This window comes from Eubalaena glacialis, unplaced genomic scaffold (assembly GCF_028564815.1).
Source record: "Eubalaena glacialis isolate mEubGla1 unplaced genomic scaffold, mEubGla1.1.hap2.+ XY scaffold_1012, whole genome shotgun sequence".
Lineage (NCBI taxonomy): Eukaryota > Metazoa > Chordata > Mammalia > Artiodactyla > Balaenidae > Eubalaena > Eubalaena glacialis.
The window spans coordinates 1-22,812 of record NW_026871177.1 but is presented as its reverse complement, the minus strand read 5'-3'; the positions used below and the strand labels follow the sequence as shown (position 1 = coordinate 22,812).

General features: G+C 63.5%; 6 non-coding genes across 6 annotated transcripts; all 6 read left to right on the top strand.

The window, feature by feature from the left end:
- The first annotated feature begins 3,606 nt into the window (after positions 1 to 3,606).
- TRNAL-CAG (transfer RNA leucine (anticodon CAG)) lies at positions 3,607 to 3,689 on the top strand. Its single transcript has one exon. It is a non-coding gene; the product is annotated as a tRNA-Leu (tRNA).
- Positions 3,690 to 5,374: 1,685 nt separating this feature from the next.
- On the top strand, positions 5,375 to 5,445 carry TRNAG-GCC (transfer RNA glycine (anticodon GCC)). Its single transcript has one exon. It is a non-coding gene; the product is annotated as a tRNA-Gly (tRNA).
- Positions 5,446 to 11,504: 6,059 nt separating this feature from the next.
- On the top strand, positions 11,505 to 11,587 carry TRNAL-CAG (transfer RNA leucine (anticodon CAG)). Its single transcript has one exon. It is a non-coding gene; the product is annotated as a tRNA-Leu (tRNA).
- Positions 11,588 to 13,272: 1,685 nt separating this feature from the next.
- On the top strand, positions 13,273 to 13,343 carry TRNAG-GCC (transfer RNA glycine (anticodon GCC)). Its single transcript has one exon. It is a non-coding gene; the product is annotated as a tRNA-Gly (tRNA).
- A 6,059-nt stretch (positions 13,344 to 19,402) lies between these two features.
- Positions 19,403 to 19,485, top strand: TRNAL-CAG (transfer RNA leucine (anticodon CAG)). The gene has a single exon. It is a non-coding gene; the product is annotated as a tRNA-Leu (tRNA).
- A 1,685-nt stretch (positions 19,486 to 21,170) lies between these two features.
- Positions 21,171 to 21,241, top strand: TRNAG-GCC (transfer RNA glycine (anticodon GCC)). The gene has a single exon. It is a non-coding gene; the product is annotated as a tRNA-Gly (tRNA).
- The last annotated feature ends 1,571 nt before the right edge of the window (positions 21,242 to 22,812 follow it).

Here is a 22,812-nt window from a genome sequence, read left to right as displayed (position 1 = left end):
TCCACCCCTCCTTTTTACCTCGGGTAACCATCACTGTGTCTTCTAGGTCTGTGAGTCTGTTTCTGTTTTGCACATAGATTCATTGGTAGTACTTTTTAGATTCCACATATCTTTGTGCTTCTCTGTCGGACCTACTTCACTAAGTGTAATATTCTCTGGGAGCATTCTTGTTGCGGCAAATGGCAATATTTCATTCTTTTTTATTAATGGCTGAGTAATATCCCATAGTACATATATACCACCTCTTCTTGTGCTAGCCACCCGTTGACGGGCACTTGGGTTTTTTCCCGTGTCTTGGCTACTGCAAATAGTGCCGCTGTGAACGTGGAGGTGCTTGTGCCTTTTTGCACTCTTGTTTCGTCATTGCCGGGTACGTACCCAGGAGTGGGATTGCTGGATCATAGGGGACCTCTCCTTTGGCCTCTTTCAACCTCAACCCCTCCTCCCCCCACCCCCGCCGCCACACACACCTGAGACCGGATGGTTTCTCCCGATGAGAGGTGATGTATATGTCTCTGGGGCAGTAGAATGCCCCCACCCCATTCGGACCCCGCCTAGCCCCTGAGGCGCGCTCCGTTTCTGCTCTTCTCTTGCCTGCCTCCTACCCACCGCCCCCAGTCCCAACCCACTGGTTAGCCTGACCACCTTGCCGCACAGCACACCAGTCTGGCGCGCTCACCCGCCACCCCACCGCGAAGGGGTCCTCTCCCACCGTCTTCCTCGCCCCACAGCCCACTCACACACCCCGCCCTTCCCCCCAGCCTGCCGGCTCGGACCCCTCTCCCCGCCACCTTCCCCTTGTATCCCAGGCCCGACTGTCACATGTCCTGCCCGGAAGTCTCACTTCCGCCAGTGCTCCTCAGACGCACTCCTACTCCAGGCCCACCCCGGCCCCTGATCTGACCCACCCGTACACACGTGCCGGGCCAGGTGCTGCCACCACCCCCAAGCTTCTGCTGAGCCCCTGCCTGAGTGGCCAGCCGCTCTCCCGGGCCAGGTCCCCGCCAGCCCAACACCTCCCGCTCCTGCCCGCGCTCCACCCAGACACCCCAGGCCCTTCCTCGCACCTCCCAGCACGCGGCCCACCGCCGCCCTCTCTCCATGGGGTCCTTCTGCTCCGTTCCCTAACCCGCGTGGGGTGGCCACCGACCGCGGCCACAAACACCTTCATCCCACACTGTCAGCCACCCCCACGGCACCGGCAAGGGCGTTCAGGAAACCTGCTGCGGTGGTGCGAAGCACCCGTCTGCCCACCGGTGCTCCTTTCCACAGGGGATCCGGCTTTGTTAGAAGGCACCGCGTGTGACACCGCCGTCGCCGTCGGCGCTGCCGCCGCTGTCGCCGTGGGGGAAAAGCAGTGCCGATGGAGAGTCCAGACACAGGCGGGGGCGTTTGCTCGTGGCCACGGCCACGGCGGCGAGAGGCGCGGCCCCGGCCACTCGTGTTTGGGGCTGAGGCAAGCGTCCGAAAAGGAAGACACGGGACGTCGAAGGCCTCGAGTGGGCGCGCGCCAGTGCGGCCAAAAGGTTTGGCCGGGGAGGGAGGGTGGAGGTTGCCTGGCAGGGCTTGGGCTGGAGGTGCAGGGCACCGGGCGGCTCTTGTCGGGGCGCCGAGGCCGCGGAGCAAGCGTGGCCTAAAAGTGGGATGTGGACGGTGGGAGGTAGAGAGGCAGAAGAAAGGCTTCCCTGACCGGGAATCGAACCCGGGCCGCGGCGGTGAGAGCGCCGAATCCTAACCACTAGACCACCAGGGAGCGTCAGGCTCTACCACTGCTCCTGCTGGACCCATAGCACCCGCTCGGCGCCACCTTGGCGCCAAGACCCGGCCTTTCCAAGTCCAGCCACGCGCCGCCCCTGGCAATCCACGTGTCCTACCGTCCTTCCTGCTTGCAGCGCCCTCAGAACACTGCGCGCCTGCTTCTCGCACACACAAGAAAAGCCGCTGGGGCCAGCTAGCTCCCTGCTCCCAGCTCTCCCTCACAGGCCCCCGGCCGGCCGGCCGCCCGTGGAGCTCGGTAAAAGGTCAGCCCGCTGCGTTGGCCGGGAATCGAACCCGGGTCAACTGCTTGGAAGGCAGCTATGCTCACCACTATACCACCAACGCTGCACAGCCCGGGCCGCCCCGAGACGCCGGCACCGGGCTCGCCCGAGCGCACTCTCGTCGCCGCCGCCTTCTCCTCCTCCTCCTCCTCCTCCTCCTCCTCCTCCTCCTCCTTCTCTTCCTCCTCCTACTCCCCTTTCTCTTCCTCGTCCTCCTCCTCGTCCTCCTCCTCCTCCTCCTCCTCAGCCGCCGCCGCCGCCGCCGCAGCCGCCGCTTGGAGCAGCCCTGCCCCGACGCCCCGCCGGCCGGCAGCTCTGTGACGTCACAGGCGCCACCAAGGCTCCCCGGCGCCCCACCCGCGCCAGCCCTACGAAGCTGCCCTCGGCCACCGGCCCGACCGCCTCAGGGGGGCGCTCTCGCTGCCTTGCTGCTCCAGGGCCCTCCGCTCCACGCCGCGGCCCGCCCCCGCCCCCGGGGCACGCGTCTTCCAGCCCCCGGCTCGCCAAAGCCCTTCTCCACCGGGCGCTGGGCCAGGCCACTCCCCGCACCGACAGGGGGACGGCACTCATCCGCCTCCCACCCGTCCCGGCAGCTGTGCACCTATGCCGCTGTGCATAGCTGCGCAGCTGTGCGTCGCGACGCAAGGAGCCCCCTGAGACAGCCACTTGGGGCGGGCCGCAATGTCATCGGGCGCTTGTGGGGTCCAGAGGAGGCCGTCGCTCGGCCCTGGCGACTGAGCGCCCGGCGAGGAGGAAGGGCTGGGTGGCTGCAGGGGGGCGAGGGTGGGCAGGCTGGGCACGCGCTGGCGCCCTGCGCCTCGCTGGAGGGCGGAGGGCGGAGGGAGGAGAAGAAGGGCCCTTGGGAGCCAGGCGGCAGGACAGAGAGCGGCGCCAGCCACCAAAAGAGGGCGTGTTGCCTCCCCGTCGGGGAATCGAACCCCGGTCTCCCGCGTGACAGGCGGGGATACTCACCACTATACTAACGAGGACGGCGGCCACCGCCCCCGCGCCCGGCCGCTCTCGGGCTGCCTGCCGACGCCTCCCCCTGCCCTCCGGCCCCCTGCCCACCACGGGCGCCCGGCTCGTGCCCGACCCGACCCGACCCAACGCCACACCAACCGCGTCCTCCAAAGCAGCAGCCCCCGACCCCGACAGGGACCCGGACCCGCGTGGCCCTGAAAACTCCGAGTGCGCGCTGCCTACTGCCTCCGACGCGGGGATCGCGCCGGGTGGAGGGGGCCCGAGACGGAAAGCAAGGCTGCGAGGAGGGGGTGGGCGCGCGCCGGGCCATGGCCGGCGAGGAGACGCGCGGGTGGGGGTCGGCGGCAGGGGCTGGCCCGACGCGGCCCGGCTGCGTCCGGGGCCAGGGGTGGGCGAGGGCGCCACCGCGGCGCAGCCAGGCGCGTCGTCTGGCCGTGCTCCCCGTCGGCCGCCGCGCGCCCGTTCTGTCGCTCACCCAGACGGCCGCGCGCCTGGCGCGGAGCACCGCGCCCCGCCAAGGGCACCGGGGTTCGCGTCGCGTCGGGTCCCAGCCAGCCCAGCGGCCACGCGCACGCCCAGGCCCGCCGTCAGGATGGCCGAGCGGTCTAAGGCGCTGCGTTCAGGTCGCAGTCTCCCCTGGAGGCGTGGGTTCGAATCCCACTCCTGACAAGCCAGCCTTTTGGCCCGCCCGACAAACGCACCCGGCCCTATGGCAGCGCTTTACTGCCTTCCAGTCCGTTCGCGCCCTGCACTCTTGCGGCCTCTCCAAACTCCGGCCCGGACATCCACGCCTCTCAGACGCGGGACCTTCTCAGCCACGGCCGCGGGCCTGGCAGAAACGGCGCACTAGGAACCCTCCGGCGACTGGCTTTCCGGACAAACGCCCTCCCCAGGGGCCAGCTCCTAAGCCCCCTCCTACCTGCACCCCCACCAGAAAAACCTTCAGTCCTTCGCAGCCCATCTTTCCTCACCTGCTTGCGGCTGCTGCTGCTGCTGCTGGTTTTCCTGCCTGCCTGCCTGCCTGCCTGCCTGCCTGCCTGCCTGCCTTCGTCCCTCCCTCCCACTCCCACTCCCACGCTCCACCCCGCCCCCACCGCCACACGCAGAACGGCCGCGTGTGGAAAGCCCGTCCACGCCTGGCCCGCCCTCCGACTTCGGCCCGGTGAACAGCGGACTCGCTCTCACAGCCTTTCTTCCACTTCCGCCACCAGCAGCTCTCCCTCTTTCCAACATCCTGTCCTTCCCGCCAGCCCCAACGGCCCGCCTGCCCATTCCATTCCCTCCACAGCCACACCGTCTTGCCGGCCTGTGGTGCGTGCCCTCGGTGCTTTTTCGCCTTGGGACCTTGGCCGGACCACACCTGCCTACCTGCCTGCCTGCCTGCCTGCCTGCCTGCCTGCCTGCCTGCCTGCCGGGCCGCGTGCAGCCCAGCCTCCTGCTGGCCAGCCAACAGGGGGCCCTCCCTGCACGGGGCCTGGCGCAGGAGTCGCTCCCGGGAACGGTGCTCCAGTGAGTAGTGAGCGGAAGCCCTGGATGCCCTGTCACCCACCACAGACGTCCGGCCCCCAGCCCGGGCCACCCACCTCGGCGCCACAGCGCAAGTCCCTCGGGGAAGCCGCTGCTCCGGCCGGACCCAACCACACCCTGGCGCGCTCCCTCCCTCACCGGGCTGTCCGCGAGCCAGCAGCCAGTCTGCCCAAGTGCTTCTCCTCACAACCAACGCAGCAGAGCGGGACCCCGCGGGAGAGGGGTGGGCCAGAGCGCAGAAGCGAGGCTCAGACACCTTTGGTCTTGTGGCCTGAGCGCCGCTCGGCGACGGCGGCGGCGGCGGCGGCGGCGGCGGCGGCGGTGCCCGGTGTCCATCTCCCACGCTCGCGGTCCCTGCACAGCCCCGAGCTCCGATCCCTGCCCCCGCCCGCCCTCGCACGCCCCGCACCAGCAAGAAAGCCAGCCGCCAGAGGGGCTGTGCGTCGGGGCCGGGCGGCTGCTGAGAGGAACGTCGGCGCTCAGCCGCAGCGGCCACGCCTCGCCTGCCCTGACTGGGATTCGGGCGCGGGCCAGGCCGCTTCGGCTCCTGGCTTCCTCTGGCGACACCGACAGTCTCGCGGCGGCCGTGGACGGCAGAGAAAGCGCGGGACGGGCCGAGCACGCCTGCGTCCCTCCGTCCCTCGTCCCTCGGTGCTTCCGACCGCCTCGCGCCCTGGGGTCGCCAGCGTGCCCGGAGCCTCTCATTCAGGTGGCCCGTCGGCCTCCTGCTCAAATGGAGCACATGCCCACGGGGCGAGCAGTGACCAGGGTCCGGCGGTTGGCGGCGAGCGCCGCTGGGGCAGCGCCGGGCGCCGGCGGCCATCGGTGCATGGGTGGTTCAGTGGTAGAATTCTCGCCTGCCACGCGGGAGGCCCGGGTTCGATTCCCGGCCCATGCAGCCGCAGCGTCCCCTTTTGGTTCCCGCAGCCCCACAGCGGAGCTGGGCTTCCCCGCTGCCACACTCAAGGCACCGGTCCTGCAACAGCTCGCTCACCACCGCACCTTCCGGCCCCTGTCCTTCCCACGCAGACGCCCCCACCCCACACACACCCGGGAGCCACGCCTCCAGGACCTGACACCTTGCGGGCTCAGCCACTCTTACGCCCAGACCCCTTCCTTGTCCTTGCTCTCGTCCTTACCCCGACCCCGCTTGTGTCACGCTTCTCGCTGTAAGGAACACCCCACACTGGCACCCGCACAGCCCAACCTCTTCACCTTTCGCCACGTTTCCAAGCTCTCTGCCTCACTCTGCCCGCACTGCGAAAGTTATACTATGTTTGCACAACCAGGAGCAAGGAAGTTGCCACCTCTGGGAGTGATACATCCCATTTTCCTGGAGAGTCCCCAAAGCGTCCACTTGCACGAGGAGTTCAAAAAGAAGTCCACACTATCATCGCAGACTGCACTCTAGATTCATGTTCTGACCCTCGACAGAAATACGTTTCCAACACCGGCCCGCTCCTCCACCACTACTGCCACCACCACCATCAGCACGACAAACACCACCCCCTCCCCTGAACCTCTGCTCCCACCAACAGCGTCAGCCCTCGGGACAGCACCACCGGCACCACCACCTCAGCCTCCACCCTACTCCCACAGACACCCCCATCCCACCCCCTATCTCCCCACTTTTCCCCCGATCCTTTCCAAATCCTACGTTGTCAAGGATCCTGCCCTTGCCTCTGTCCCGTTGCCCTCCTTTTTTCCCCCTTCGTCTTCGTCTCCTTTTCGTAGCAGTACGGTTGATTTACAATACTGGGTTACTTTCAGGTGTACAGCCAAGTGATTCAGTTATATGTCCTTTTCCAGGTTATTTTCCATTATACGTTATCACGACATATGAATACAGTTCCCTGTGCTGTACGGCAAATCCTTGTTGCTTCTGTGCTTTATGTATAGTATTTCCCCTCTGTTAATCGCAGCTCCGGATTCTTCCCTGCCCTACACTTTCCCCTTGGGTAACGAACAGTGTGTTTTCCATGTCTGTGAGTCCGTTGCTCTTTGGCACATACATCCGTTTGTAGTACGGTTTAGATTCCACATATCTTTGTGCTTCTCTGCCTGACTTACGTCGCTAAGTGGAGTATACTCTAGGTCCATCCTTATCGGTGCAAATGGCAATATCTCACTCTTTTGTATGGCTGAGTAATATTCCACAGTACATACGTACCACGTCTTCCTGTGCCAGCCATCGGTTGATGGGCACTTGGGTTTTGTCCATGTCTTGGCTGTGGCCCGTAGTGCTGCTGTGAACGTGGGGGTGCATGGATCTCTGCAAATGACAGTTTCTCTCCTTTGCCGATGTGTACCCACGATGGGGAGGGCTGGATCATATGGGAGCTCGTATTCCACCTATTTATTTAGTGTGTTGTTTTTATTTATGCATTTAATATTTACTTATTCATTTACTTATAAGAACTAGTAGCTGTAATTTTGGAAGAAAAGTTGATTAACGATATTGAGTTAGTTTCAGGTGCACAGCAAAGCGGATACTGTCTTCCATGTCTAATATTGTTTCAGATTGCTTTCCATTACAGTTTACTACAGGATATTGAATATCATTCCCGGTGTTATTCTGGAAATCCTTGTTGCTTATGTCTTTTATATGAAGTACGGTGTATCTGTTCATCGCAGCTCCTAATTTATGCCTCCACCCCTCCCGTTCTCCTCGGGGAACCATCAGTGTGTTTCCTATGTCTGTGAGTCTGTTTCTCTTTTGCACATACCTTCTTTTCTATTATGTTTTAGATTCCACGTATGTTTGTGCTTCTCTGTCAGACTTACTTCGCTAAGTGTAATGTTCTCTAGGACCATCCTTATTGTGGCAAATGGCAATATTTCGTTTTCTGAAATGGCTGAGTAATATTCCACAGTACATATATACCGCATCTTTTCCTGTCAGCCAACTGTTGACGGGCACATGGGTTTTTTCTATGTCTTGGCTGCGGCACACAGTGCTGCTGCAAACACGGGGGTGCGTGGATCTCTTCAAACAACAGTTTTTCTCTTTGGCGGATGTGTACCCACGACGGGGATTGCTGGATCATCTGATGGCTCATGTTTCTCCTGTTTATTTTGGTCGTTGTTTTTATTTATTTACTTACTTACTTACTTATAAGTACTAGTACTCGTGGTTTAAGAAGAAGAGTTGATTAACAATATTGAGTTAGTTTCAGGTGTACAGCAAGGGGGATACTGTTTTCCATGTCTAATATTGTTTCAGATTGATTTCCACTACAGGTTATTGCAGGATATTGACTATCACTCCCTGCGTTATTCTGGAAATCCTTGTTGCTTATCTCCTTTATATGAAGTACTGTGTATCTGTTCATCGAGCTCCTAATTTATCCCTCCACCCCTCCTTTTTACCTCGGGTAACCATCACTGTGTCTTCTAGGTCTGTGAGTCTGTTTCTGTTTTGCACATAGATTCATTGGTAGTACTTTTTAGATTCCACATATCTTTGTGCTTCTCTGTCGGACCTACTTCACTAAGTGTAATATTCTCTGGGAGCATTCTTGTTGCGGCAAATGGCAATATTTCATTCTTTTTTATTAATGGCTGAGTAATATCCCATAGTACATATATACCACCTCTTCTTGTGCTAGCCACCCGTTGACGGGCACTTGGGTTTTTTCCCGTGTCTTGGCTACTGCAAATAGTGCCGCTGTGAACGTGGAGGTGCTTGTGCCTTTTTGCACTCTTGTTTCGTCATTGCCGGGTACGTACCCAGGAGTGGGATTGCTGGATCATAGGGGACCTCTCCTTTGGCCTCTTTCAACCTCAACCCCTCCTCCCCCCACCCCCGCCGCCACACACACCTGAGACCGGATGGTTTCTCCCGATGAGAGGTGATGTATATGTCTCTGGGGCAGTAGAATGCCCCCACCCCATTCGGACCCCGCCTAGCCCCTGAGGCGCGCTCCGTTTCTGCTCTTCTCTTGCCTGCCTCCTACCCACCGCCCCCAGTCCCAACCCACTGGTTAGCCTGACCACCTTGCCGCACAGCACACCAGTCTGGCGCGCTCACCCGCCACCCCACCGCGAAGGGGTCCTCTCCCACCGTCTTCCTCGCCCCACAGCCCACTCACACACCCCGCCCTTCCCCCCAGCCTGCCGGCTCGGACCCCTCTCCCCGCCACCTTCCCCTTGTATCCCAGGCCCGACTGTCACATGTCCTGCCCGGAAGTCTCACTTCCGCCAGTGCTCCTCAGACGCACTCCTACTCCAGGCCCACCCCGGCCCCTGATCTGACCCACCCGTACACACGTGCCGGGCCAGGTGCTGCCACCACCCCCAAGCTTCTGCTGAGCCCCTGCCTGAGTGGCCAGCCGCTCTCCCGGGCCAGGTCCCCGCCAGCCCAACACCTCCCGCTCCTGCCCGCGCTCCACCCAGACACCCCAGGCCCTTCCTCGCACCTCCCAGCACGCGGCCCACCGCCGCCCTCTCTCCATGGGGTCCTTCTGCTCCGTTCCCTAACCCGCGTGGGGTGGCCACCGACCGCGGCCACAAACACCTTCATCCCACACTGTCAGCCACCCCCACGGCACCGGCAAGGGCGTTCAGGAAACCTGCTGCGGTGGTGCGAAGCACCCGTCTGCCCACCGGTGCTCCTTTCCACAGGGGATCCGGCTTTGTTAGAAGGCACCGCGTGTGACACCGCCGTCGCCGTCGGCGCTGCCGCCGCTGTCGCCGTGGGGGAAAAGCAGTGCCGATGGAGAGTCCAGACACAGGCGGGGGCGTTTGCTCGTGGCCACGGCCACGGCGGCGAGAGGCGCGGCCCCGGCCACTCGTGTTTGGGGCTGAGGCAAGCGTCCGAAAAGGAAGACACGGGACGTCGAAGGCCTCGAGTGGGCGCGCGCCAGTGCGGCCAAAAGGTTTGGCCGGGGAGGGAGGGTGGAGGTTGCCTGGCAGGGCTTGGGCTGGAGGTGCAGGGCACCGGGCGGCTCTTGTCGGGGCGCCGAGGCCGCGGAGCAAGCGTGGCCTAAAAGTGGGATGTGGACGGTGGGAGGTAGAGAGGCAGAAGAAAGGCTTCCCTGACCGGGAATCGAACCCGGGCCGCGGCGGTGAGAGCGCCGAATCCTAACCACTAGACCACCAGGGAGCGTCAGGCTCTACCACTGCTCCTGCTGGACCCATAGCACCCGCTCGGCGCCACCTTGGCGCCAAGACCCGGCCTTTCCAAGTCCAGCCACGCGCCGCCCCTGGCAATCCACGTGTCCTACCGTCCTTCCTGCTTGCAGCGCCCTCAGAACACTGCGCGCCTGCTTCTCGCACACACAAGAAAAGCCGCTGGGGCCAGCTAGCTCCCTGCTCCCAGCTCTCCCTCACAGGCCCCCGGCCGGCCGGCCGCCCGTGGAGCTCGGTAAAAGGTCAGCCCGCTGCGTTGGCCGGGAATCGAACCCGGGTCAACTGCTTGGAAGGCAGCTATGCTCACCACTATACCACCAACGCTGCACAGCCCGGGCCGCCCCGAGACGCCGGCACCGGGCTCGCCCGAGCGCACTCTCGTCGCCGCCGCCTTCTCCTCCTCCTCCTCCTCCTCCTCCTCCTCCTCCTCCTCCTTCTCTTCCTCCTCCTACTCCCCTTTCTCTTCCTCGTCCTCCTCCTCGTCCTCCTCCTCCTCCTCCTCCTCAGCCGCCGCCGCCGCCGCCGCAGCCGCCGCTTGGAGCAGCCCTGCCCCGACGCCCCGCCGGCCGGCAGCTCTGTGACGTCACAGGCGCCACCAAGGCTCCCCGGCGCCCCACCCGCGCCAGCCCTACGAAGCTGCCCTCGGCCACCGGCCCGACCGCCTCAGGGGGGCGCTCTCGCTGCCTTGCTGCTCCAGGGCCCTCCGCTCCACGCCGCGGCCCGCCCCCGCCCCCGGGGCACGCGTCTTCCAGCCCCCGGCTCGCCAAAGCCCTTCTCCACCGGGCGCTGGGCCAGGCCACTCCCCGCACCGACAGGGGGACGGCACTCATCCGCCTCCCACCCGTCCCGGCAGCTGTGCACCTATGCCGCTGTGCATAGCTGCGCAGCTGTGCGTCGCGACGCAAGGAGCCCCCTGAGACAGCCACTTGGGGCGGGCCGCAATGTCATCGGGCGCTTGTGGGGTCCAGAGGAGGCCGTCGCTCGGCCCTGGCGACTGAGCGCCCGGCGAGGAGGAAGGGCTGGGTGGCTGCAGGGGGGCGAGGGTGGGCAGGCTGGGCACGCGCTGGCGCCCTGCGCCTCGCTGGAGGGCGGAGGGCGGAGGGAGGAGAAGAAGGGCCCTTGGGAGCCAGGCGGCAGGACAGAGAGCGGCGCCAGCCACCAAAAGAGGGCGTGTTGCCTCCCCGTCGGGGAATCGAACCCCGGTCTCCCGCGTGACAGGCGGGGATACTCACCACTATACTAACGAGGACGGCGGCCACCGCCCCCGCGCCCGGCCGCTCTCGGGCTGCCTGCCGACGCCTCCCCCTGCCCTCCGGCCCCCTGCCCACCACGGGCGCCCGGCTCGTGCCCGACCCGACCCGACCCAACGCCACACCAACCGCGTCCTCCAAAGCAGCAGCCCCCGACCCCGACAGGGACCCGGACCCGCGTGGCCCTGAAAACTCCGAGTGCGCGCTGCCTACTGCCTCCGACGCGGGGATCGCGCCGGGTGGAGGGGGCCCGAGACGGAAAGCAAGGCTGCGAGGAGGGGGTGGGCGCGCGCCGGGCCATGGCCGGCGAGGAGACGCGCGGGTGGGGGTCGGCGGCAGGGGCTGGCCCGACGCGGCCCGGCTGCGTCCGGGGCCAGGGGTGGGCGAGGGCGCCACCGCGGCGCAGCCAGGCGCGTCGTCTGGCCGTGCTCCCCGTCGGCCGCCGCGCGCCCGTTCTGTCGCTCACCCAGACGGCCGCGCGCCTGGCGCGGAGCACCGCGCCCCGCCAAGGGCACCGGGGTTCGCGTCGCGTCGGGTCCCAGCCAGCCCAGCGGCCACGCGCACGCCCAGGCCCGCCGTCAGGATGGCCGAGCGGTCTAAGGCGCTGCGTTCAGGTCGCAGTCTCCCCTGGAGGCGTGGGTTCGAATCCCACTCCTGACAAGCCAGCCTTTTGGCCCGCCCGACAAACGCACCCGGCCCTATGGCAGCGCTTTACTGCCTTCCAGTCCGTTCGCGCCCTGCACTCTTGCGGCCTCTCCAAACTCCGGCCCGGACATCCACGCCTCTCAGACGCGGGACCTTCTCAGCCACGGCCGCGGGCCTGGCAGAAACGGCGCACTAGGAACCCTCCGGCGACTGGCTTTCCGGACAAACGCCCTCCCCAGGGGCCAGCTCCTAAGCCCCCTCCTACCTGCACCCCCACCAGAAAAACCTTCAGTCCTTCGCAGCCCATCTTTCCTCACCTGCTTGCGGCTGCTGCTGCTGCTGCTGCTTTTCCTGCCTGCCTGCCTGCCTGCCTGCCTGCCTGCCTGCCTGCCTTCGTCCCTCCCTCCCACTCCCACTCCCACGCTCCACCCCGCCCCCACCGCCACACGCAGAACGGCCGCGTGTGGAAAGCCCGTCCACGCCTGGCCCGCCCTCCGACTTCGGCCCGGTGAACAGCGGACTCGCTCTCACAGCCTTTCTTCCACTTCCGCCACCAGCAGCTCTCCCTCTTTCCAACATCCTGTCCTTCCCGCCAGCCCCAACGGCCCGCCTGCCCATTCCATTCCCTCCACAGCCACACCGTCTTGCCGGCCTGTGGTGCGTGCCCTCGGTGCTTTTTCGCCTTGGGACCTTGGCCGGACCACACCTGCCTACCTGCCTGCCTGCCTGCCTGCCTGCCTGCCTGCCTGCCTGCCTGCCGGGCCGCGTGCAGCCCAGCCTCCTGCTGGCCAGCCAACAGGGGGCCCTCCCTGCACGGGGCCTGGCGCAGGAGTCGCTCCCGGGAACGGTGCTCCAGTGAGTAGTGAGCGGAAGCCCTGGATGCCCTGTCACCCACCACAGACGTCCGGCCCCCAGCCCGGGCCACCCACCTCGGCGCCACAGCGCAAGTCCCTCGGGGAAGCCGCTGCTCCGGCCGGACCCAACCACACCCTGGCGCGCTCCCTCCCTCACCGGGCTGTCCGCGAGCCAGCAGCCAGTCTGCCCAAGTGCTTCTCCTCACAACCAACGCAGCAGAGCGGGACCCCGCGGGAGAGGGGTGGGCCAGAGCGCAGAAGCGAGGCTCAGACACCTTTGGTCTTGTGGCCTGAGCGCCGCTCGGCGACGGCGGCGGCGGCGGCGGCGGCGGCGGCGGCGGTGCCCGGTGTCCATCTCCCACGCTCGCGGTCCCTGCACAGCCCCGAGCTCCGATCCCTGCCCCCGCCCGCCCTCGCACGCCCCGCACCAGCAAGAAAGCCAGCCGCCAGAGGGGCTGTGCGTCGGGGCCGGGCGGCTGCTGAGAGGAACGTCGGCGCTCAGCCGCAGCGGCCACGCCTCGCCTGCCCTGACTGGGATTCGGGCGCGGGCCAGGCCGCTTCGGCTCCTGGCTTCCTCTGGCGACACCGACAGTCTCGCGGCGGCCGTGGACGGCAGAGAAAGCGCGGGACGGGCCGAGCACGCCTGCGTCCCTCCGTCCCTCGTCCCTCGGTGCTTCCGACCGCCTCGCGCCCTGGGGTCGCCAGCGTGCCCGGAGCCTCTCATTCAGGTGGCCCGTCGGCCTCCTGCTCAAATGGAGCACATGCCCACGGGGCGAGCAGTGACCAGGGTCCGGCGGTTGGCGGCGAGCGCCGCTGGGGCAGCGCCGGGCGCCGGCGGCCATCGGTGCATGGGTGGTTCAGTGGTAGAATTCTCGCCTGCCACGCGGGAGGCCCGGGTTCGATTCCCGGCCCATGCAGCCGCAGCGTCCCCTTTTGGTTCCCGCAGCCCCACAGCGGAGCTGGGCTTCCCCGCTGCCACACTCAAGGCACCGGTCCTGCAACAGCTCGCTCACCACCGCACCTTCCGGCCCCTGTCCTTCCCACGCAGACGCCCCCACCCCACACACACCCGGGAGCCACGCCTCCAGGACCTGACACCTTGCGGGCTCAGCCACTCTTACGCCCAGACCCCTTCCTTGTCCTTGCTCTCGTCCTTACCCCGACCCCGCTTGTGTCACGCTTCTCGCTGTAAGGAACACCCCACACTGGCACCCGCACAGCCCAACCTCTTCACCTTTCGCCACGTTTCCAAGCTCTCTGCCTCACTCTGCCCGCACTGCGAAAGTTATACTATGTTTGCACAACCAGGAGCAAGGAAGTTGCCACCTCTGGGAGTGATACATCCCATTTTCCTGGAGAGTCCCCAAAGCGTCCACTTGCACGAGGAGTTCAAAAAGAAGTCCACACTATCATCGCAGACTGCACTCTAGATTCATGTTCTGACCCTCGACAGAAATACGTTTCCAACACCGGCCCGCTCCTCCACCACTACTGCCACCACCACCATCAGCACGACAAACACCACCCCCTCCCCTGAACCTCTGCTCCCACCAACAGCGTCAGCCCTCGGGACAGCACCACCGGCACCACCACCTCAGCCTCCACCCTACTCCCACAGACACCCCCATCCCACCCCCTATCTCCCCACTTTTCCCCCGATCCTTTCCAAATCCTACGTTGTCAAGGATCCTGCCCTTGCCTCTGTCCCGTTGCCCTCCTTTTTTCCCCCTTCGTCTTCGTCTCCTTTTCGTAGCAGTACGGTTGATTTACAATACTGGGTTACTTTCAGGTGTACAGCCAAGTGATTCAGTTATATGTCCTTTTCCAGGTTATTTTCCATTATACGTTATCACGACATATGAATACAGTTCCCTGTGCTGTACGGCAAATCCTTGTTGCTTCTGTGCTTTATGTATAGTATTTCCCCTCTGTTAATCGCAGCTCCGGATTCTTCCCTGCCCTACACTTTCCCCTTGGGTAACGAACAGTGTGTTTTCCATGTCTGTGAGTCCGTTGCTCTTTGGCACATACATCCGTTTGTAGTACGGTTTAGATTCCACATATCTTTGTGCTTCTCTGCCTGACTTACGTCGCTAAGTGGAGTATACTCTAGGTCCATCCTTATCGGTGCAAATGGCAATATCTCACTCTTTTGTATGGCTGAGTAATATTCCACAGTACATACGTACCACGTCTTCCTGTGCCAGCCATCGGTTGATGGGCACTTGGGTTTTGTCCATGTCTTGGCTGTGGCCCGTAGTGCTGCTGTGAACGTGGGGGTGCATGGATCTCTGCAAATGACAGTTTCTCTCCTTTGCCGATGTGTACCCACGATGGGGAGGGCTGGATCATATGGGAGCTCGTATTCCACCTATTTATTTAGTGTGTTGTTTTTATTTATGCATTTAATATTTACTTATTCATTTACTTATAAGAACTAGTAGCTGTAATTTTGGAAGAAAAGTTGATTAACGATATTGAGTTAGTTTCAGGTGCACAGCAAAGCGGATACTGTCTTCCATGTCTAATATTGTTTCAGATTGCTTTCCATTACAGTTTACTACAGGATATTGAATATCATTCCCGGTGTTATTCTGGAAATCCTTGTTGCTTATGTCTTTTATATGAAGTACGGTGTATCTGTTCATCGCAGCTCCTAATTTATGCCTCCACCCCTCCCGTTCTCCTCGGGGAACCATCAGTGTGTTTCCTATGTCTGTGAGTCTGTTTCTCTTTTGCACATACCTTCTTTTCTATTATGTTTTAGATTCCACGTATGTTTGTGCTTCTCTGTCAGACTTACTTCGCTAAGTGTAATGTTCTCTAGGACCATCCTTATTGTGGCAAATGGCAATATTTCGTTTTCTGAAATGGCTGAGTAATATTCCACAGTACATATATACCGCATCTTTTCCTGTCAGCCAACTGTTGACGGGCACATGGGTTTTTTCTATGTCTTGGCTGCGGCACACAGTGCTGCTGCAAACACGGGGGTGCGTGGATCTCTTCAAACAACAGTTTTTCTCTTTGGCGGATGTGTACCCACGACGGGGATTGCTGGATCATCTGATGGCTCATGTTTCTCCTGTTTATTTTGGTCGTTGTTTTTATTTATTTACTTACTTACTTACTTATAAGTACTAGTACTCGTGGTTTAAGAAGAAGAGTTGATTAACAATATTGAGTTAGTTTCAGGTGTACAGCAAGGGGGATACTGTTTTCCATGTCTAATATTGTTTCAGATTGATTTCCACTACAGGTTATTGCAGGATATTGACTATCACTCCCTGCGTTATTCTGGAAATCCTTGTTGCTTATCTCCTTTATATGAAGTACTGTGTATCTGTTCATCGAGCTCCTAATTTATCCCTCCACCCCTCCTTTTTACCTCGGGTAACCATCACTGTGTCTTCTAGGTCTGTGAGTCTGTTTCTGTTTTGCACATAGATTCATTGGTAGTACTTTTTAGATTCCACATATCTTTGTGCTTCTCTGTCGGACCTACTTCACTAAGTGTAATATTCTCTGGGAGCATTCTTGTTGCGGCAAATGGCAATATTTCATTCTTTTTTATTAATGGCTGAGTAATATCCCATAGTACATATATACCACCTCTTCTTGTGCTAGCCACCCGTTGACGGGCACTTGGGTTTTTTCCCGTGTCTTGGCTACTGCAAATAGTGCCGCTGTGAACGTGGAGGTGCTTGTGCCTTTTTGCACTCTTGTTTCGTCATTGCCGGGTACGTACCCAGGAGTGGGATTGCTGGATCATAGGGGACCTCTCCTTTGGCCTCTTTCAACCTCAACCCCTCCTCCCCCCACCCCCGCCGCCACACACACCTGAGACCGGATGGTTTCTCCCGATGAGAGGTGATGTATATGTCTCTGGGGCAGTAGAATGCCCCCACCCCATTCGGACCCCGCCTAGCCCCTGAGGCGCGCTCCGTTTCTGCTCTTCTCTTGCCTGCCTCCTACCCACCGCCCCCAGTCCCAACCCACTGGTTAGCCTGACCACCTTGCCGCACAGCACACCAGTCTGGCGCGCTCACCCGCCACCCCACCGCGAAGGGGTCCTCTCCCACCGTCTTCCTCGCCCCACAGCCCACTCACACACCCCGCCCTTCCCCCCAGCCTGCCGGCTCGGACCCCTCTCCCCGCCACCTTCCCCTTGTATCCCAGGCCCGACTGTCACATGTCCTGCCCGGAAGTCTCACTTCCGCCAGTGCTCCTCAGACGCACTCCTACTCCAGGCCCACCCCGGCCCCTGATCTGACCCACCCGTACACACGTGCCGGGCCAGGTGCTGCCACCACCCCCAAGCTTCTGCTGAGCCCCTGCCTGAGTGGCCAGCCGCTCTCCCGGGCCAGGTCCCCGCCAGCCCAACACCTCCCGCTCCTGCCCGCGCTCCACCCAGACACCCCAGGCCCTTCCTCGCACCTCCCAGCACGCGGCCCACCGCCGCCCTCTCTCCATGGGGTCCTTCTGCTCCGTTCCCTAACCCGCGTGGGGTGGCCACCGACCGCGGCCACAAACACCTTCATCCCACACTGTCAGCCACCCCCACGGCACCGGCAAGGGCGTTCAGGAAACCTGCTGCGGTGGTGCGAAGCACCCGTCTGCCCACCGGTGCTCCTTTCCACAGGGGATCCGGCTTTGTTAGAAGGCACCGCGTGTGACACCGCCGTCGCCGTCGGCGCTGCCGCCGCTGTCGCCGTGGGGGAAAAGCAGTGCCGATGGAGAGTCCAGACACAGGCGGGGGCGTTTGCTCGTGGCCACGGCCACGGCGGCGAGAGGCGCGGCCCCGGCCACTCGTGTTTGGGGCTGAGGCAAGCGTCCGAAAAGGAAGACACGGGACGTCGAAGGCCTCGAGTGGGCGCGCGCCAGTGCGGCCAAAAGGTTTGGCCGGGGAGGGAGGGTGGAGGTTGCCTGGCAGGGCTTGGGCTGGAGGTGCAGGGCACCGGGCGGCTCTTGTCGGGGCGCCGAGGCCGCGGAGCAAGCGTGGCCTAAAAGTGGGATGTGGACGGTGGGAGGTAGAGAGGCAGAAGAAAGGCTTCCCTGACCGGGAATCGAACCCGGGCCGCGGCGGTGAGAGCGCCGAATCCTAACCACTAGACCACCAGGGAGCGTCAGGCTCTACCACTGCTCCTGCTGGACCCATAGCACCCGCTCGGCGCCACCTTGGCGCCAAGACCCGGCCTTTCCAAGTCCAGCCACGCGCCGCCCCTGGCAATCCACGTGTCCTACCGTCCTTCCTGCTTGCAGCGCCCTCAGAACACTGCGCGCCTGCTTCTCGCACACACAAGAAAAGCCGCTGGGGCCAGCTAGCTCCCTGCTCCCAGCTCTCCCTCACAGGCCCCCGGCCGGCCGGCCGCCCGTGGAGCTCGGTAAAAGGTCAGCCCGCTGCGTTGGCCGGGAATCGAACCCGGGTCAACTGCTTGGAAGGCAGCTATGCTCACCACTATACCACCAACGCTGCACAGCCCGGGCCGCCCCGAGACGCCGGCACCGGGCTCGCCCGAGCGCACTCTCGTCGCCGCCGCCTTCTCCTCCTCCTCCTCCTCCTCCTCCTCCTCCTCCTCCTCCTCCTCTTCCTCCTCCTACTCCCCTTTCTCTTCCTCGTCCTCCTCCTCGTCCTCCTCCTCCTCCTCCTCCTCAGCCGCCGCCGCCGCCGCCGCAGCCGCCGCTTGGAGCAGCCCTGCCCCGACGCCCCGCCGGCCGGCAGCTCTGTGACGTCACAGGCGCCACCAAGGCTCCCCGGCGCCCCACCCGCGCCAGCCCTACGAAGCTGCCCTCGGCCACCGGCCCGACCGCCTCAGGGGGGCGCTCTCGCTGCCTTGCTGCTCCAGGGCCCTCCGCTCCACGCCGCGGCCCGCCCCCGCCCCCGGGGCACGCGTCTTCCAGCCCCCGGCTCGCCAAAGCCCTTCTCCACCGGGCGCTGGGCCAGGCCACTCCCCGCACCGACAGGGGGACGGCACTCATCCGCCTCCCACCCGTCCCGGCAGCTGTGCACCTATGCCGCTGTGCATAGCTGCGCAGCTGTGCGTCGCGACGCAAGGAGCCCCCTGAGACAGCCACTTGGGGCGGGCCGCAATGTCATCGGGCGCTTGTGGGGTCCAGAGGAGGCCGTCGCTCGGCCCTGGCGACTGAGCGCCCGGCGAGGAGGAAGGGCTGGGTGGCTGCAGGGGGGCGAGGGTGGGCAGGCTGGGCACGCGCTGGCGCCCTGCGCCTCGCTGGAGGGCGGAGGGCGGAGGGAGGAGAAGAAGGGCCCTTGGGAGCCAGGCGGCAGGACAGAGAGCGGCGCCAGCCACCAAAAGAGGGCGTGTTGCCTCCCCGTCGGGGAATCGAACCCCGGTCTCCCGCGTGACAGGCGGGGATACTCACCACTATACTAACGAGGACGGCGGCCACCGCCCCCGCGCCCGGCCGCTCTCGGGCTGCCTGCCGACGCCTCCCCCTGCCCTCCGGCCCCCTGCCCACCACGGGCGCCCGGCTCGTGCCCGACCCGACCCGACCCAACGCCACACCAACCGCGTCCTCCAAAGCAGCAGCCCCCGACCCCGACAGGGACCCGGACCCGCGTGGCCCTGAAAACTCCGAGTGCGCGCTGCCTACTGCCTCCGACGCGGGGATCGCGCCGGGTGGAGGGGGCCCGAGACGGAAAGCAAGGCTGCGAGGAGGGGGTGGGCGCGCGCCGGGCCATGGCCGGCGAGGAGACGCGCGGGTGGGGGTCGGCGGCAGGGGCTGGCCCGACGCGGCCCGGCTGCGTCCGGGGCCAGGGGTGGGCGAGGGCGCCACCGCGGCGCAGCCAGGCGCGTCGTCTGGCCGTGCTCCCCGTCGGCCGCCGCGCGCCCGTTCTGTCGCTCACCCAGACGGCCGCGCGCCTGGCGCGGAGCACCGCGCCCCGCCAAGGGCACCGGGGTTCGCGTCGCGTCGGGTCCCAGCCAGCCCAGCGGCCACGCGCACGCCCAGGCCCGCCGTCAGGATGGCCGAGCGGTCTAAGGCGCTGCGTTCAGGTCGCAGTCTCCCCTGGAGGCGTGGGTTCGAATCCCACTCCTGACAAGCCAGCCTTTTGGCCCGCCCGACAAACGCACCCGGCCCTATGGCAGCGCTTTACTGCCTTCCAGTCCGTTCGCGCCCTGCACTCTTGCGGCCTCTCCAAACTCCGGCCCGGACATCCACGCCTCTCAGACGCGGGACCTTCTCAGCCACGGCCGCGGGCCTGGCAGAAACGGCGCACTAGGAACCCTCCGGCGACTGGCTTTCCGGACAAACGCCCTCCCCAGGGGCCAGCTCCTAAGCCCCCTCCTACCTGCACCCCCACCAGAAAAACCTTCAGTCCTTCGCAGCCCATCTTTCCTCACCTGCTTGCGGCTGCTGCTGCTGCTGCTGCTTTTCCTGCCTGCCTGCCTGCCTGCCTGCCTGCCTGCCTGCCTGCCTTCGTCCCTCCCTCCCACTCCCACTCCCACGCTCCACCCCGCCCCCACCGCCACACGCAGAACGGCCGCGTGTGGAAAGCCCGTCCACGCCTGGCCCGCCCTCCGACTTCGGCCCGGTGAACAGCGGACTCGCTCTCACAGCCTTTCTTCCACTTCCGCCACCAGCAGCTCTCCCTCTTTCCAACATCCTGTCCTTCCCGCCAGCCCCAACGGCCCGCCTGCCCATTCCATTCCCTCCACAGCCACACCGTCTTGCCGGCCTGTGGTGCGTGCCCTCGGTGCTTTTTCGCCTTGGGACCTTGGCCGGACCACACCTGCCTACCTGCCTGCCTGCCTGCCTGCCTGCCTGCCTGCCTGCCTGCCTGCCGGGCCGCGTGCAGCCCAGCCTCCTGCTGGCCAGCCAACAGGGGGCCCTCCCTGCACGGGGCCTGGCGCAGGAGTCGCTCCCGGGAACGGTGCTCCAGTGAGTAGTGAGCGGAAGCCCTGGATGCCCTGTCACCCACCACAGACGTCCGGCCCCCAGCCCGGGCCACCCACCTCGGCGCCACAGCGCAAGTCCCTCGGGGAAGCCGCTGCTCCGGCCGGACCCAACCACACCCTGGCGCGCTCCCTCCCTCACCGGGCTGTCCGCGAGCCAGCAGCCAGTCTGCCCAAGTGCTTCTCCTCACAACCAACGCAGCAGAGCGGGACCCCGCGGGAGAGGGGTGGGCCAGAGCGCAGAAGCGAGGCTCAGACACCTTTGGTCTTGTGGCCTGAGCGCCGCTCGGCGACGGCGGCGGCGGCGGCGGCGGCGGCGGCGGCGGTGCCCGGTGTCCATCTCCCACGCTCGCGGTCCCTGCACAGCCCCGAGCTCCGATCCCTGCCCCCGCCCGCCCTCGCACGCCCCGCACCAGCAAGAAAGCCAGCCGCCAGAGGGGCTGTGCGTCGGGGCCGGGCGGCTGCTGAGAGGAACGTCGGCGCTCAGCCGCAGCGGCCACGCCTCGCCTGCCCTGACTGGGATTCGGGCGCGGGCCAGGCCGCTTCGGCTCCTGGCTTCCTCTGGCGACACCGACAGTCTCGCGGCGGCCGTGGACGGCAGAGAAAGCGCGGGACGGGCCGAGCACGCCTGCGTCCCTCCGTCCCTCGTCCCTCGGTGCTTCCGACCGCCTCGCGCCCTGGGGTCGCCAGCGTGCCCGGAGCCTCTCATTCAGGTGGCCCGTCGGCCTCCTGCTCAAATGGAGCACATGCCCACGGGGCGAGCAGTGACCAGGGTCCGGCGGTTGGCGGCGAGCGCCGCTGGGGCAGCGCCGGGCGCCGGCGGCCATCGGTGCATGGGTGGTTCAGTGGTAGAATTCTCGCCTGCCACGCGGGAGGCCCGGGTTCGATTCCCGGCCCATGCAGCCGCAGCGTCCCCTTTTGGTTCCCGCAGCCCCACAGCGGAGCTGGGCTTCCCCGCTGCCACACTCAAGGCACCGGTCCTGCAACAGCTCGCTCACCACCGCACCTTCCGGCCCCTGTCCTTCCCACGCAGACGCCCCCACCCCACACACACCCGGGAGCCACGCCTCCAGGACCTGACACCTTGCGGGCTCAGCCACTCTTACGCCCAGACCCCTTCCTTGTCCTTGCTCTCGTCCTTACCCCGACCCCGCTTGTGTCACGCTTCTCGCTGTAAGGAACACCCCACACTGGCACCCGCACAGCCCAACCTCTTCACCTTTCGCCACGTTTCCAAGCTCTCTGCCTCACTCTGCCCGCACTGCGAAAGTTATACTATGTTTGCACAACCAGGAGCAAGGAAGTTGCCACCTCTGGGAGTGATACATCCCATTTTCCTGGAGAGTCCCCAAAGCGTCCACTTGCACGAGGAGTTCAAAAAGAAGTCCACACTATCATCGCAGACTGCACTCTAGATTCATGTTCTGACCCTCGACAGAAATACGTTTCCAACACCGGCCCGCTCCTCCACCACTACTGCCACCACCACCATCAGCACGACAAACACCACCCCCTCCCCTGAACCTCTGCTCCCACCAACAGCGTCAGCCCTCGGGACAGCACCACCGGCACCACCACCTCAGCCTCCACCCTACTCCCACAGACACCCCCATCCCACCCCCTATCTCCCCACTTTTCCCCCGATCCTTTCCAAATCCTACGTTGTCAAGGATCCTGCCCTTGCCTCTGTCCCGTTGCCCTCCTTTTTTCCCCCTTCGTCTTCGTCTCCTTTTCGTAGCAGTACGGTTGATTTACAATACTGGGTTACTTTCAGGTGTACAGCCAAGTGATTCAGTTATATGTCCTTTTCCAGGTTATTTTCCATTATACGTTATCACGACATATGAATACAGTTCCCTGTGCTGTACGGCAAATCCTTGTTGCTTCTGTGCTTTATGTATAGTATTTCCCCTCTGTTAATCGCAGCTCCGGATTCTTCCCTGCCCTACACTTTCCCCTTGGGTAACGAACAGTGTGTTTTCCATGTCTGTGAGTCCGTTGCTCTTTGGCACATACATCCGTTTGTAGTACGGTTTAGATTCCACATATCTTTGTGCTTCTCTGCCTGACTTACGTCGCTAAGTGGAGTATACTCTAGGTCCATCCTTATCGGTGCAAATGGCAATATCTCACTCTTTTGTATGGCTGAGTAATATTCCACAGTACATACGTACCACGTCTTCCTGTGCCAGCCATCGGTTGATGGGCACTTGGGTTTTGTCCATGTCTTGGCTGTGGCCCGTAGTGCTGCTGTGAACGTGGGGGTGCATGGATCTCTGCAAATGACAGTTTCTCTCCTTTGCCGATGTGTACCCACGATGGGGAGGGCTGGATCATATGGGAGCTCGTATTCCACCTATTTATTTAGTGTGTTGTTTTTATTTATGCATTTAATATTTACTTATTCATTTACTTATAAGAACTAGTAGCTGTAATTTTGGAAGAAAAGTTGATTAACGATATTGAGTTAGTT